At 38.7% G+C, this 15,019-nt stretch overlaps 1 protein-coding gene across 1 annotated transcript in view; it reads left to right on the top strand.

The window, feature by feature from the left end:
• Nucleotides 1-15,019, top strand: part of jak2a (Janus kinase 2a) — an 80,046-nt gene that overhangs the window by 799 nt on the left and 64,228 nt on the right.

Here is a 15,019-nt window from a genome sequence, read left to right as displayed (position 1 = left end):
AAAGTCAGTAAGAACTGGATCCATTTTATTGTAACAAAAAAGACAAAACATTTGACAAATGAACGAAATACAGGCAGCAGATGGGTTCAAAATATTTCACTGAGATTTCCAGCTAATATGAATGTGACGCACATAACGTACGAGACCTGTTACAGTTATGAGAGGAATAAACACAAATGCAGCACAACCACTTAACAGACAGCTAATAAACAATTGTGTGTGGTGCACAAGATACACACTTTAAAAAGATGGTTCTTCAGGGGTTCTGTGTTTCTTCACGGCTTGAATTGTTCTTTGCATGATGGCATGGTTCTTCAGATTGCTGGATACTGTTCTGTATAGAAGCTTTTTTTTTTAATTGGTTCTATACAGCACAAAAAAGTTTCTTCTGTTGTTACAAGCTTGACATCGTAACAACATCAGAGCCCTTTTTGGGGCCATATAGCCATTTCCAACAAGGTTTATATAGAATCATAAACATCACAATCTACACCCGTCTGAAGAACCATTTCACCATGCAAAGAACCATTTAGACATGAAATAGTTCTGCGTAGAACTCATGGTTCTAAATAGTAAACAATCACTGAATAATCATCTTTTTTGAGTATGTAGAAAATTTGTTAGGTTGATTGATAGATACATGGATAAATGATAGGCGTGCACCAGTACTCAGGCCTAATAGATGGATAGATAGATAGATAGATAGATAGATAGATAGATAGATAGATAGATAGATGGATGGGTGGATAGCACAGAGAAAATTTGGGTGTTACAATAACAAAGGAACACAGAACAACCAGTATTGAATCTTTACCTTGTAAAGGTTCTTTAAACCTTTAAAAAGTTTTTCCATGTACAGGTTCTTCAGACATGGTTCTCTAGGGAACCAGTGTTGAACCTTTACCATGTGAAGGTTCTTTAAACCTTTAAAAGGTTTTTCCATGTACAGATTCTTCAGACATGGTTCTCTAGGGAACCAGTGTTGAACCTTTACCATGTGAAGGTTCTTTAAACCTTTAAAAGGTTTTTCCATGTACAGGTTCTTCAGACATGGTTCTCTAGGGAACCAGTATTGAACCTTTACCTTGTAAAGGTTCTTTAAACCTTTAAAAAGTTTTTCCATGTAGAGATTCTTCAAACATGGTTCTTTAGGGAACCAGTGCTGAACCTTTACCTTGTGAAAGTTCTTTAAACCTTTAAAAGGTTTTTTCCATGTAGAGATTCTTCAAACATGGTTCTTTAGGGAACCAGTGCTGAACCTTTACCTTGTGAAAGTTCTTTAAACCTTTAAAAGGTTTTTTCCATGTAGAGATTCTTCAAACATGGTTCTTTAGGGAACCAGTGCTGAATCTTTACCTTGTGAAAGTTCTTTAAACCTTTAAAAAGTTTTTTCCATGTACAGGTTCTTCAGACATGGTTCTCTAGGGAACCAGTGTTGAACCTTTACCTTGTGAAGATTCTTTAAACCTTAAAAAAGTTTTTCCATGTACAGGTTCTTCAGACATGGTTCTTTAGGGAACCAGTGCTGAACCTTTACCTTGTGAAAGTTCTTTAAACCTTTAAAAGGTTTTTTCCATGTAGAGATTCTTCAAACATGGTTCTTTAGTGTGTAAATATTTTTGTGGTTACATTCTGAAGACATAGGAACCTGTAGATAGATTGCAGTGGATGCTGTTGGTGTTGATATTGGAATGGCTTTCTTTTCTTTTCTTTTCTTCTTTTCTTTTTTTTTTCCTCAGTCTTTCTCTAAGTCAGCTGGATGCATTGTTCAGTATATGTCTATCAAAACTGAAACGCTGTTGTCAGACTGTCGACCCAGTGACTTCTATGATATCATATGATCTCATTGGTCTTCATGATCTCTGGGCTCTCCAGGCTTAAATCACTGTTGTCGGAAGAAAACCTCATATCTCTGAAATGGTAACTTTACAGGAGAAGGAAAAAACCTACTTTACTGTTAATGTAAGTCAATGGAACCAGACTTTTTTCCAAGTCATTTTGGGTCATTTCTTTTAGTCCATTCATCATGAAATTTGCACTCAATGTAAAGGCCAACAAGTATTTTCAGATTATGTCAAAAACTGAAAAACGTCAAAAATGGAGATACGAGGTTTTCTTCCGATAACAGCGAAATATGCTTTAATTCAGTAGTTCAGTAATGCTGTATATAAGAAATAGTGCTGATTTTCTCACACATTCTCACAGAACCAGCAATATTTCAGATATTTAACCCTTTATAATGACATTTCAGAAGAATCACATTGCAGTAATGAAACCTTATGCTCTCTTTTGTCAAGATTATAATGTTAAATGTATGATTTTAAACTGTTGTATGGTTTTAAGAGGAGGAAAAGAAGAGAGACATAAAAGCACAAGATATTGCTTATCAAAAAAAAAACAAGGATGAGTAGAAGTTTCCTTATGTCACCCTGTATTTTTTTTATTATCATATTCATAACATTATTATTATATCTAGATCTAACAAGGCTATATACTGGTGTTTACTGATAAATTGGCTTTCATAAATTTAGAGAAAACCTGATGTGATGGAAATAATTGGGCAACATTTCTGAATCAGTATAGCAGAATTCTAAAAATATCACGGGTTAGTTTCCAGACCTGCATCAGTGAGTTTCATTCTTCTGATCTTTCATCAGGGCTGTCGGAAACTGTTGTTCTGAATGTTTGGATGCATGATGTGTCTGAACATGTCATGTATTGGAAAAGGGAAGAAACTAAAACGGGAGTGTTCTCATAGTTGTATCTGTTTACAAGAAATCCTTCCCAGACAAAAAGTACAGTTTCACTTTTGATAATCGGGAGCAGGGACAATGGACGGGGTACTTTCCACTCTCTGCTAGCATAGATAAGATAGCATAGTAAGCTGGAATGGCTGATGTCAGTTTGGGCCTGGAGGAATACTGTTATGCAGTTACAGATACTTTATTTATAAACTCCCTGTTGATCTGAATCAGAATAACCTTATTAGTCAAGCACACTTACATGTATAAGGAATTATAAGCAGGCAGTGCAGAATAGGAAAAATAAACAAATACAGAACGCAGCCAAAAAAAGGATGACAAAATGTGTGTCTTGGGCATCTAAGCAAACCATTTTTCTGGGAAACAAGTCTAACATTAAGGCCCAATCCCATTTCACCCCTTGACCCTACCACTTAGGGAAAGTTTGAACTAGAAGCTGCCAAATAGCTGGCTTGAGCTTCATATCACTGAAGAATTAGGGGTGGGTGATAATAAATAACTGGCCCCCCTCTTTGAAGGCATATGATTCCCTAAATGTAACTAAAGCCCAGCAGTGAGGAGCTGAACTTTACCCTCCTCTGCTATCACTGCAGACTGGCAGGGTCGCCTACAGAGCAGCGCTAGTAGCTGTTAATGAAGTAATGTTCTTTTGTTTGAGGCTCCCATTTCGTAGTGAAAGATTTCAGCCACTACAGTTTGTAACTCAGTTCCAAGGGGCAAGGAGACAAGGAGACAAGGGGTCAGAGTTTTCACAGTCTCTACCTGAACGTCTTGGATACTAGAAAACCTTAGAGAAAGCGAAAGTAACCAGAAGTGCTTTTTATTGTGTTGCTATAGTGTTCGAACTTTATAAGACCATCCTTGTTAGACTTACCCTGACACCTGTATGCATGTTTAATGCATGTTTAAAGCATATTGGACATTTTTCAGCTGTTTACTGGTGGAGTTCAGCAGCTGGTTTCCTTTGTAAATGAGTTTCGAGTTCATGAGTTTCAAGTTTCTGTGCGTCACAGTCTGGGGATGTTCACTGGTACGGTACAGGTGCAAGTGCAAGAGATAGAGATCAGAAAAACCTTGGAGTATTCATTTAGCTTGAGATCATTGAGAATATAAAATAATGTAAATGTTATTATTATGTCACTGTTATTACATAAACTACTCTAAATCATTAGGCAATGTAGAATTTGTACCAGCAATAATAATGAGACTTCCAAGGATATACACATACATATACATATATATATATATATATATATATATATATATATTGCTGCTCTTGTAAGAAAACCTTGTATCTCCATTTTGGTCATTTTTCAGTTTTGGCATATTTTGAAAATGTCTGTTGCCCTGTACATTGTATGCAAATTTCATGATGAATGGACCAAAAGAAACAACCCAAAATGACTTGGAAAAAAGTCTGGATCCATTGACTTACATTAAAAGTGAAGTATGTTTTTTCCTTCTCCTGTAAAGTTGTGATTTTGGAGATAGAAGACTACCTTCCGACAACAGTGATATATATATATAAATATATATATATATATATATATATATATATATATATATATATATATATATATATATATATTAGTCATTGGCAACTCGTGAGCTGGCTCGTATTGCACTGAGTGATGGGGGAGAGGGAGGGCTATCACCCACCCAGAGAGGGCGTGGACTATTATGCTGTCTTGGATTCCCGCCCACGGATGGTTGTGGCATCACCAGGGATCAAACTCGGAATCTCCCGATGGCAGAGCCAAATAAAAACGCATTCCATTTACACACATTCTTAAAGTGCTCCGTCTGACAGGTCGTAATCCAGTCATAGTGCATCTTGGGGGTGTTTAAACCTGGCTTTTTATGTGCTCAAGAGAAATCAAACACAATCCAATCACAGAAAACACGTTAATGCAAGGTATAAACAGGCCCTATTCTTTGTTTGTCGTAACTAATTAACAGACTCATTAAAATCTGTCCCCAGAGTAGTTGGCAAGCATGCATTTCCATGCTGGTCATAGCAGAATGGATCAGCATGTGGAAATGAAGCTGCGTTGTGCTGTTGTGTTTCCTATCACTGTATCAAAGAAGCTCAGTGCTGTCTGTATTATTGACTGCAGGAGTTTCTGAGTGAGCTTCACAACTCTATGGACACTTTTATTATTAAATGCTTTCATCAGAATAATGAAGAAAGGCCACTATAGTGTGAAGAATATTTCTATTCAGGTGTTTTATTGCTCAAAAGCATAGTTTGTGATTAAAAACAAAACAAAAAAATGCTAATTTTCGATTGTTAGGTTATGTTCATTTCATTAAAAATGCAACCGTAACCTTGAAAAATCAGAAGAAATGCCCACTTCTTTGCCTCTAATTTAAAGGCTTAGAGGTCTACAGGTTTGAAGGTTGAGGTGTTGTGTATTCTGTGGAAGTATCAACCTACAGACTAGCGAATTGAACTTGTTCTCGCCTCGCGTGTCGCTGATGGCTTTGTAGACAAAGCGGGGCTGGACACCTGCCTAAGCTCCAGCTTTGGGCAGAGAAGATTATGAAGGTGAAAGATCAGGCAACCCAGCTCATCTCAGCCCGCTGTCCTGTACTTGTTTGGGAACAACCTTTGTTTGATTTTCTCTCTATCTTTTCAGATAAATAAGAAAAAACCTACTTTGAAGTTCACCAAATTTTACCAAAGTGTTTTTAATATATTGCAAGGAAGTTCCCATATTGCAGTAGCCCTGTTCCACAGTGTAATTAGCCTATGCAGTGGTTTGTTGTAATGCTTGTGTGACTCAACTTTGTAGAGTTTCATTTATGCATCCTTTCTTGCTTGCGTTTGTTTTGTTTTCAGTTCGTCTGCTAGCTTTGCAAGAAGTGAGGGAGATTTTTATGTTCATAGCCATTCAGAATCTTTTACACTTTATGATTTACTCCTCAATAATACTGTTGCAGACAAATTCTAAAAGAATGGCTTGATCTTGAGTTAAGGACCCGTGATTGAACTGATTAAGTTTTGTTTTTTGTACGTTTACCCACAAAAATATAAATGGACCCCCTGTTTGAGATGGAGCAGTGGAATTGGGGTCTCGGGTGTGTTCACATTTCATTAGTCTACAGAAATGAAGAGAGAGAGAGAGAAAAAGAGAAGAAAGAGTGAGAGAGATGAAGACAAATAAGAGAACGATAAAGAAAAATGTATATTAGATACAAAATAAATAATTTAACTTATTTTTATATATAATTGACAATTTTTTATTATATAATTATATAATATAGATTTAGTTTATATGATAGTGTGTGTGTATATATATATATATATATATATATATATATATATATATATGTATATATATATGTATATATCTATTGGGTGCATTCGGTTGAGGCAAATAAATATAAAAAATGAAAGCTGTAAATTCATTAATTGAGACTTTTTTTGTTAGCTGTCTAGCTAATTGCAATGTTTTTATGCTAGAAGAATGAGCATTGTTTTGCTTATATTCTCTCTATCATGATGGATACATAGCTTTACTTAACTCTGCACATAATTATGTGTAACTGTAGACATTTGTGAGAGTTTTAATCCAACAGTACAATCAGTGTTAGCTATCAAGAAAGCATGGTTAGTAAGTAAAGTGGATAATCAGACAGTTTGGCTGCTTTAAGCTTGTATTGTAATAGTTGCTAACAATGAAATCGTTGATTGCAATTCTTTATCTGACAATGAATGGTCAGCTAAAATTTTGTGAATGGCGAAATTCCCCTTTGATATGATTTGACTGCTGCAACAATGTATGTCTGAAAGGAGATGCGATGACAAACGGCAGACAGAATGACAAAATGCAGACAAAGCTAAAACCTTTTTAATGGCGCAACAGTATCCAGACTGCCGTAACGAAACATTTTACACCGGGCTTCGATTCAGTAGTTTTCTTTCAATGGCCAAATACATGAATCCCTTCCTTTTAATTGTGTGGTACAGGCAGATCCTAGTGGTTTGCAATGTAGTATATGGCGTGTGACCGTCTCACGTAGACCACACCTTTGGTCCAGATGTAACTGAGCTGGAATCGAGTCTGTGTTGAGATTTTTAGAAGTGACTGTGCTGAAATGATGAAATATATGCGAGTACCACAGAACTATGAGTTCTTCTAAAATGTAGAAGGGAACTGAAAGAGGGTGTGCGTGGAACGGGTGTCTGTGTGTGTGTGTGTGTGTGTGTGTGTCTGTGTGTGTGTGTGTGTGTGTTTGTGTGTGTGTGTATGCTTCTCAAAGATTTGGAAACAAGTTGAGTGTATTTGTGAAATTTCATTATAAAACTGGTGCTTATATTGATGGACAATACAGAATACAATGAGTAAACAAAAGAAAAGGAATAAATAAATGCAACACACAGCCACAAAGTATATGACAAAATGTGCATATATATCAGGGGTCGGCAACCAAATGTTATGAAGAGCCATTTTGTCCTTTGAACAAAAATCAACTCGCCTTGGGAGCCACATTTTATGTCCATTTATTGAAGTAGCATTGTAGCATCTTGGCTGTAAATATGTCTCAATATGTTCTAATGTACTGGTGCAGACTAAAAATATAAACAAAAACACAGACTTACTTTGCTCTGCTTTAAGCTTTAGCTTAGCTATAGACTCTCTTCTAACTTTGGAATAGTTTCTTGTAAAATGTCTAAAAAGAATTCTTGTTTGAATTCTCCCGTTCCACCTTAAATGGTGCCTGAGGTGCTAGAATGTAACTGCTGCACCATTTAAGGTACATACATACATCATCTAAACCGCTTATCCTTCTGGGTCGCGGTGGGGTGCTGGAGCCTATCCCAGCTGTCATTGGGCGGAAGGCAGGATACACTCTGGACAGGTCGCCAGTCCATCGCAGGGCAGACAGACAGACATACGTACACATTCACACTCTCACACCTAGGGGCAATTTAGCATGTCCAATCAGCCTGACTGCATGTCTTTGGACTGTGGGAGGAAACCGGAGTACCCGGAGGAAACCCACGCAGACACGGGGAGAACAGGCAAACTCCACACAGAAACGACCCTGGTCGTCCGGCCAGGAATCGAACCCAGGCCCTTCTTGCTGTGAGGCGACAGCGCTACCCACTGCGCCACCGTGCCGGCCACCATTTAAGGTGGAACAGGAAAATTCAAACAAGAAGCTGACTTCAGCTTCACAACTTTTCAGTGTTTGACAGTTTCTCGTTGCAGATTAAACGTATCAGGAAACCAGCTGGAGTGATTATAAATGCCAAAAGTCCATTCATCTCCAAATGATTGATGTTCGTCTTAAATCTTTCTCTTTGCCTTTTCATTAGCTACTAGCTAGATGACGAAAGCAAAAGTTAGAGGTTTTTGTTGAATAAGGATCATTTATTGAGGTACATTGATCATTTTTGAGGTAACTTTTGAAATTCGTTCTACGTTTTAGGCACCTCAGTGTAACTGCAGCCCCATTTAAGGTGGAACAGAAAATTCAGATGAGAAGCTGTCGAATAAGACGCCGACTTGAGCTTAATATTTGTGTATGAGTTTATTGTTTAAGAGCTTTGGCAGCTTTGGTAGCCACTTTGAACTCTGGAGATGTGCAGGTTATACGAATCCAGTCCACCAATCTAGCTAATCCTAGCGTAATCATAGCGTTTTCTAAAGTGTTTACATGTCCTTAAGGCTGTGTTCACATTACGAACCTCATTACTCAACTCTGAATTCTTGCTCAAAGCTGATCTCTAACAGGATGGTTCACACTCGTTTAGGTAAGAGATTCAAATCTGTCATTAATGTGAACAAACCGGCGTCCTGAAATGACCCGCATGCGCACATCCTACTCAGTAACGTCACGTGAATGAATCACGTGCATCATCAGCACAAACTAACGAGCAGAACGAGCTTCACTGAGAAGATAATTAACTCTGATCAGCTCTCAGCTTCATTATTAGAGCGAGACGAAGGAGAAAAGGGTGAGATGTGCTGCTTTTCCACCGTTTACAGGCTTTAACTTCTGTTCGGCGCTGCTGCCATGGTAACGCTGAATGATGGCGCACGCGCTGTGGAAAAAAAGCACATGAATTCTGATCTGAGCGTCACGTTAAGGTCACATGACCACGAATCGGATACGCATCTGATCTAGGACCACATATGTAAGTGGCTTATGTCGGATTTGAAAAGATCAGATTTGCATGTCCACACAGCCCCAAAAACATCAGATCTGAGTCAGGGCAGTAACACTGACGTGGTGGTGGTGTGTTAGAGTGTGTTGCGCTGGTGTGAGTGGATCAGACACAGCAGTGCTGCTGGAGTTTTTAAACACCTCAGTGTCACTGCTGGACTGAGAATAGTCCACCAACCAAAAATATTCAGCCAACAGTGTCCTGTGGGCAGCGCCCTGTGACCACTGATGAAGGAGGATGACCAACACAAACTGAGCAGCAGCAGATGAGCTATCGTCTCTGACTTCACATCTACAAGGTGGACTGACAAGGTAGGAGTGTCTAATAGAGTGGACAGTGAGTGGACACAGTGTTTAAAAACTCCAGCAGCACTGCTGTGTCTGATCCACTCGTACCAGCACAACACACACTAACACACCACCACCACGTCAGTGTTACTGCAGTGCTGAGAATGAAATCCACCACCCAAGTAGTACCTGCTCTGTGAGGGTCCATGGGGGTCCTGACCACTGAAGAACAGGGTAAAAGGGGGCTAACAAAGTATGCAGAGAAACAGATGGACTACAGTCTGTAACTGTAGAACTACAAAGTGCACCTATATGGTAAGTGGAGCTGATAAAATGGACAATGAGCATAGAAACAAGGAGGTGGTCATAATGTTATGCCTGATCAGTGTATTCTGCAGTACGTTCAGGGTGAACGGGGTCTCGTCGTGGTGAGTCGTTGTGGTCTGAAGATGAAGGGCAGATACAGCAGAGTTCTGTTCACGAGTGTGCATCAGTGATAGCTTCATAATGGAGTACAGTCCTTCAGAAGAACAAGGTTTAGTAGTAACTGCTTTATGGAAGATAGTTTGGTGTATTTTTGAGGCCTTTAGTCATCGTACATGTACAACTTCACACCCCTTAGATTTGAGTCGCTGTCATCTAAACCTGTGGTGCTTCGAGTTGCCAAAATCAAGCCTGTTTTGTGGTGAGCAGAGCTGTTATCATGGTAACTATTGGTAAATATTCTTATTTTAGAATAATTTTATTTAAAGATGGAGCGAGCTGTATACCATGGGGTCTCGTGGTGGTCTGTGTGTTCTTCTCTTAAGTGTTCCACATTGTTGGTGATTTAATAAAATCCAAATATTTCCCTTTTTTTTCTTATTCGCCCCCCAGAAAACAAAACAAAAAAATGAGGTATGAACTGAACTGTGGCTCAAAAACTGAGGTCTGAATCAAACTGTGGATTTGAGAATCATTACACCCTTAAGTACTGTTGTTATTACGTACCATTACCTAACATATGCATAATACGTATAAGACCTAGTATTATTACATACAGGAACTTATGTCATTGCTGTCAGAATGACTTTTTTCCAAGTAATTGTGGACCCTTTCTCTTGGTCTGTTTATCATGAAATTTTAACAACATGTAAACGGTAACTGGAGTTAAATTATGCAAGGAAAAAAACTACAAAAACGGAGATATAAGGTTTTTGCGCGACAGTGATCATACAGAAATGTGATAATACTGTGTCTCTTACCTATAAATACTTACCATATACGTAATACATATAAGACTACAGTATATGGCGAAAAAATATCATATCACGATATTTAAAGACATTTTCACAATACACAATACGTATCACAATATTTTAACAAACTGAATGCACCAGTAGTGTCACATTCAAAAATTATACATCAAAAGCTATGAATACAGAGATTTTTATTCAGGGATTTCCACACAGCACTTCACTAAATCCTCTTTAGCAAGACTAATTATGCTCTTTCAAGAAATGTGTAGTTTTTTTTTCAGTAGAGACGATATCCTCAATATGCTCAGAAAAGCATATCGTTGATCATTATACCAAATTTTATGATACAAAAGGTGAAAGTGTCTGTGGTTCAGGTTAGGATATTAAAGGGGTGTGTGTGTGATTAGGGTTTGGTTAGGATGTGTCTGTACGTGGTTAAGATTAAGGTTTGGGTAGTGGTGTGTGAGTGGTTAAGGGTAGGGTTTGGATTGTGGTGTGTGTATGTGTGTGTATGGTAAAGGTTAGGGTTTGGATAGGTGTGTGTGTGTGTGTGTGTGTGTTATGGATGCAACAGTAAAGTGGGCCCGCAGTTCGGTATGTATATTTTGGGTGAGGGTAACAGTTTCGGTATCTATATATATTTAAAAAAACATCACCCTTTAAATAATGAACTCTTTATTTTGCCTTTAGACAAATAAAACTTTCCATTCAGAAAAATAGCAGCATGACTGACTAGACCTGGTTTCTGTCTGTACTTTATGAAATCAAGGGGAGAAAAACATTAAAAGTGCTTCCTAGCTTTGACGACCTGTAGGTTGTTTAGATTCTCTATTTTAAATAATTAAAGAGAGCTTGATAGACCTTTAATTCTGTCAGCCATGTTGTGCCACACAGCATCACATAGCAGAGCACGAACCTTCATTAAACAGACGCTGTGCGATGCGGTGTGTCCGGTGTGCGGTGGCCCTAACTTTTCTGTTTCACTAGTGCTCGCCATTGTCACATTGAGTACAATATACTGTGTACCGTTGTATCCCTAGTGTGTGAGTGTGTGTGTGTGTGTGTGTGTGTGTGTGTGTGAGTGAGATGTTAAGGTCAGGGTTTGTTTAATTGCTGAAAGAATAAAAATCCTCGACATCTTGCAGAAGTGTGGAATCTGCAGATGCAGAACGTGAATGTAATTAATTGTCAGTATGTAAATAAATTATATAAACAGGCTTTAAGGGTTTAACACTTACTCTATAATATAACGCCACTGATAGCTAACTTTACTGTTGCTGATTAGCTTCTACCAATCTGAGTGAGCAACCTGTTCTTTAAGACAGCTTCTCACAAACTGAAACGGGTTAGTGCTGAGGTTCATATCTTTACGAGCTGTGTGTGTCTGTGCGCTGATAAGTGAGGGTCAGCTAGCTGCTCGCTCTGCCGCCGTCCTGATAACACCAAAAACAAACTGGTGCAGTTTGTGTTTGTGTGTGTTTATCAGTGAAGAGTTTATGCCGTCTCTTATTTATGTCGCAGAAATAATACAGTAAAACACTTTAATGCAGCAGAATATTCGAGCATAGTGATCTTTATCCGCCTTATTTTTCACGTGACCGCTGTATTTCGAGATTATGGCTGAAATATTTCGTTACTGGTTTTATGGAAGTCAAAGAAAGTCTGCTTACTTTAAGTTAGTCCTATTAAATGTCTGTGAGGCGTTCTGGGACAACGTGCAGGTCACAGCTGTCAGTACAGTCGAATAAAGATGAAATTACGACAAAAACAGCAACACTGCAAGTATAAATAGCACAGAGCTTTGGCAGACATGAGAACGTGACCCCTTGAAAAGGCCCGGTTGTTACAGCCCATAAAATGCAACGAGATGATGAACTGCCAGTTGAACATCGCTATTTTGCTGCTGTCGGACCAAAACCTGGTATCTCCATTTTTGTTGTTTTTCAGTTTTTGACAAAATTGGAAAATACCTGCTGTTCTTTATATTGGTTGTCAATTTCAAGACAAATGGACCAAGAGAAATGGCCCAGAATTACTTGGGGGATTGGGGATAAAAAAATAATAATAAAGTAAAAAGTTCAATTTATATGGCGCCTTTCTCAAACCCAAGGACACTTTACAAAAAGATCAGAAAATAATAAAATACATAATCAACGATAAATAAAACAACACAGTACACACACACACACACACACTCGCACACCCCTCTACATTTCCAACATCTAGTGAGGGGGGGATTAGAATGACCACCGTATAGAGTCACTTAGCTAGCCCAAAAAAAGTCTTTGGCTGTGGGAAAAGTCACTCTATGACTATGGTGCATCACACAGGCAGGCGGTCCAGGAAGCCCCGAAGGGGTAGAATTTTACTGCAGCTGAACACTAACAGTCCAGGCAGCCCCACAGCTGCAGTGCAGCATCATCCAAGCAGCCTGCCCAGCAGCCACGTATCTGATCCGGTCCCCGGTTCAGGCAGCCTCATAGCCGCAATACAGCGTCACTCAAGCGGCCGGTCCAGGGCACATTATAGCTGTTGATGTAGCATCAACCAAACAGCCAGTCCAAGAAGTCCCTGAGCCACGGGTGGAAAATCACTCTCGGCTGCTGTCTCGGTGGAATGATGGCAAACTCCTCAGCCAGCAGGGTAACTTTAAAACATTCACACAAACAAAACAAATGAAAAACCGATGTAAAACGGTCCGCGAAGTCCACAAAAAATAAACTGAACTTGGTAACATTGCAAAATGAGCTCAACCCAGCCGCCTCACGGCGTTCTGAGTTAGCCAGTTTACTACAGCTCACTAAGACCGTCTGAATGGTCCGCTTTACTGATGACCGTTTCATTCGACACTTCGGCTTAACTCTTTTCTGACTGTTCACGCAATGTTTGTCCACTTCCTGTAACTGTCGTTTCAAATTAAAAGCCCTCTGCAGAGTTTTATAATTGCAACTTAATGACGTTTCATAAAATTCTGATTGACACTTGTGCCATTTTAGAAAACAGCATCAATAATGGATCGGTCACGTCTGGCCGACACCTGATCTATTTAATGTGGTCAGTACTGGTGCCAAGGCTGAGCCAGTGTATCAGATCAGGGTATCGATAACCAGTGTATATAGTAATGCAGTGATCATATTGCTACGTGTTGTGGTTGAGATACAGTTTGTAGTATTTTAAAAACACATTGGTGAATCGGTAACGTTACATGGTCAAAGACAAGCCTTCGTTGTTTTGACCAAAATAATAAACCCTAATAGGACCTCGATTCATACAGTAAAGGTGCTCTGATTGGTCAGAGGGTTTGCATATTGCAGCCTATTTCAGCATCAGTATTACAAAAGCCAATATTATGATAATGATTAACAGTGTGTTCTGCAGACTTAGTAGCTACGAGTCTTCAGAAAAAATGCTGGTGAACAATAATAGTTAATCCAGTTAACATCTAACCTTTTAGAGGATGTTTCACCATAATAGGTTATCATTATGCAAATGAAGGACACAGCTGGTTCCAGTTAATCTTCCTTTGTTGTTAGCCTTGTTAGAATTTCTCATTCTTTACAGTGTCAGTGCTTTGAAGATTAAACTGTGAATAAGTTCATCCGGTGACTTATTTTCTCTAAAATGTCATTCAGTCACCCATTAAAAACTCAGACCTCTGTTTCTTTTAAGTTTAAAGTAGATGGCGGATGTCTTTGAGGTGGTTATTGTTGACAGACTTCTGGCTGAATTGGGGAATCTTTAGGGAGAGCCCCACTGTGCTTGTTTTTCACCACATTAATACTAATAAGCGCTGGTGTGAGATGTATGTGTTTTTCCGTATGTGGCTTGGTTCACTGTAATCCGCTATTTGTCCATTCTCTCAGTCACCTACGCTCGTAGCAAAACAGACTCTTCACAGTACCGAAAACAGTGCCATAGAAAAGCCACCCTTTGTTGAACGTTTTAATGGATGGTCCTGTAGAGAACTTTTTTAGAAATGAGATGTGTGAGTTTAAAGAACCCTTTTAAAGTTTAAAGAACCTCCCATATAATGTAAAGGTTCTAGGAAGAACACATAAGTTGGTTTAGATTCTTTAGGTTCTTTAAATATTTAGGTTCTGCACAATCACAAGTCTGCTTTTCAAACATGGCTTTTCAGTGGCGTCTCTTAAGAACCCTTTTTTCACCTTTTTTAAAGAGTGTTAGTAAGGAACCCTTTGTTTTTGTATTACATACAAGCTTTTCTGCTGAGAGTGTAGGATTTAATTCTGGCTGATTGGTTCAGAGTATTTAATTAGCTTTTCACCTTGTTTTGAACTTTGATCTGCTGTGCCCGTTCATGCAGTGTCCTGACTTTAATGTGATTTTTCTTTTTTCATGTAGTTATTTCGTTTTCTTGGACTCAGCATGATTGTATGATTTCCTTTGTTTTGCCACGTTTCGTGTATGTGTTCCTTCAATGATGTCTTTTTTCATGTGACACATACTGAGTCAGTAACTGACTTTTTGAGAATTGAAAATGCTGAGTAATCAAGTAATCCATCATTCTATATTTTACACTTAGGCCTGTCTTAG

This window comes from Colossoma macropomum, unplaced genomic scaffold, assembly GCF_904425465.1.
Source record: "Colossoma macropomum unplaced genomic scaffold, Colossoma_macropomum, whole genome shotgun sequence".
Lineage (NCBI taxonomy): Eukaryota > Metazoa > Chordata > Actinopteri > Characiformes > Serrasalmidae > Colossoma > Colossoma macropomum.
This window is presented reverse-complemented; position numbering and strand designations above follow the sequence as displayed.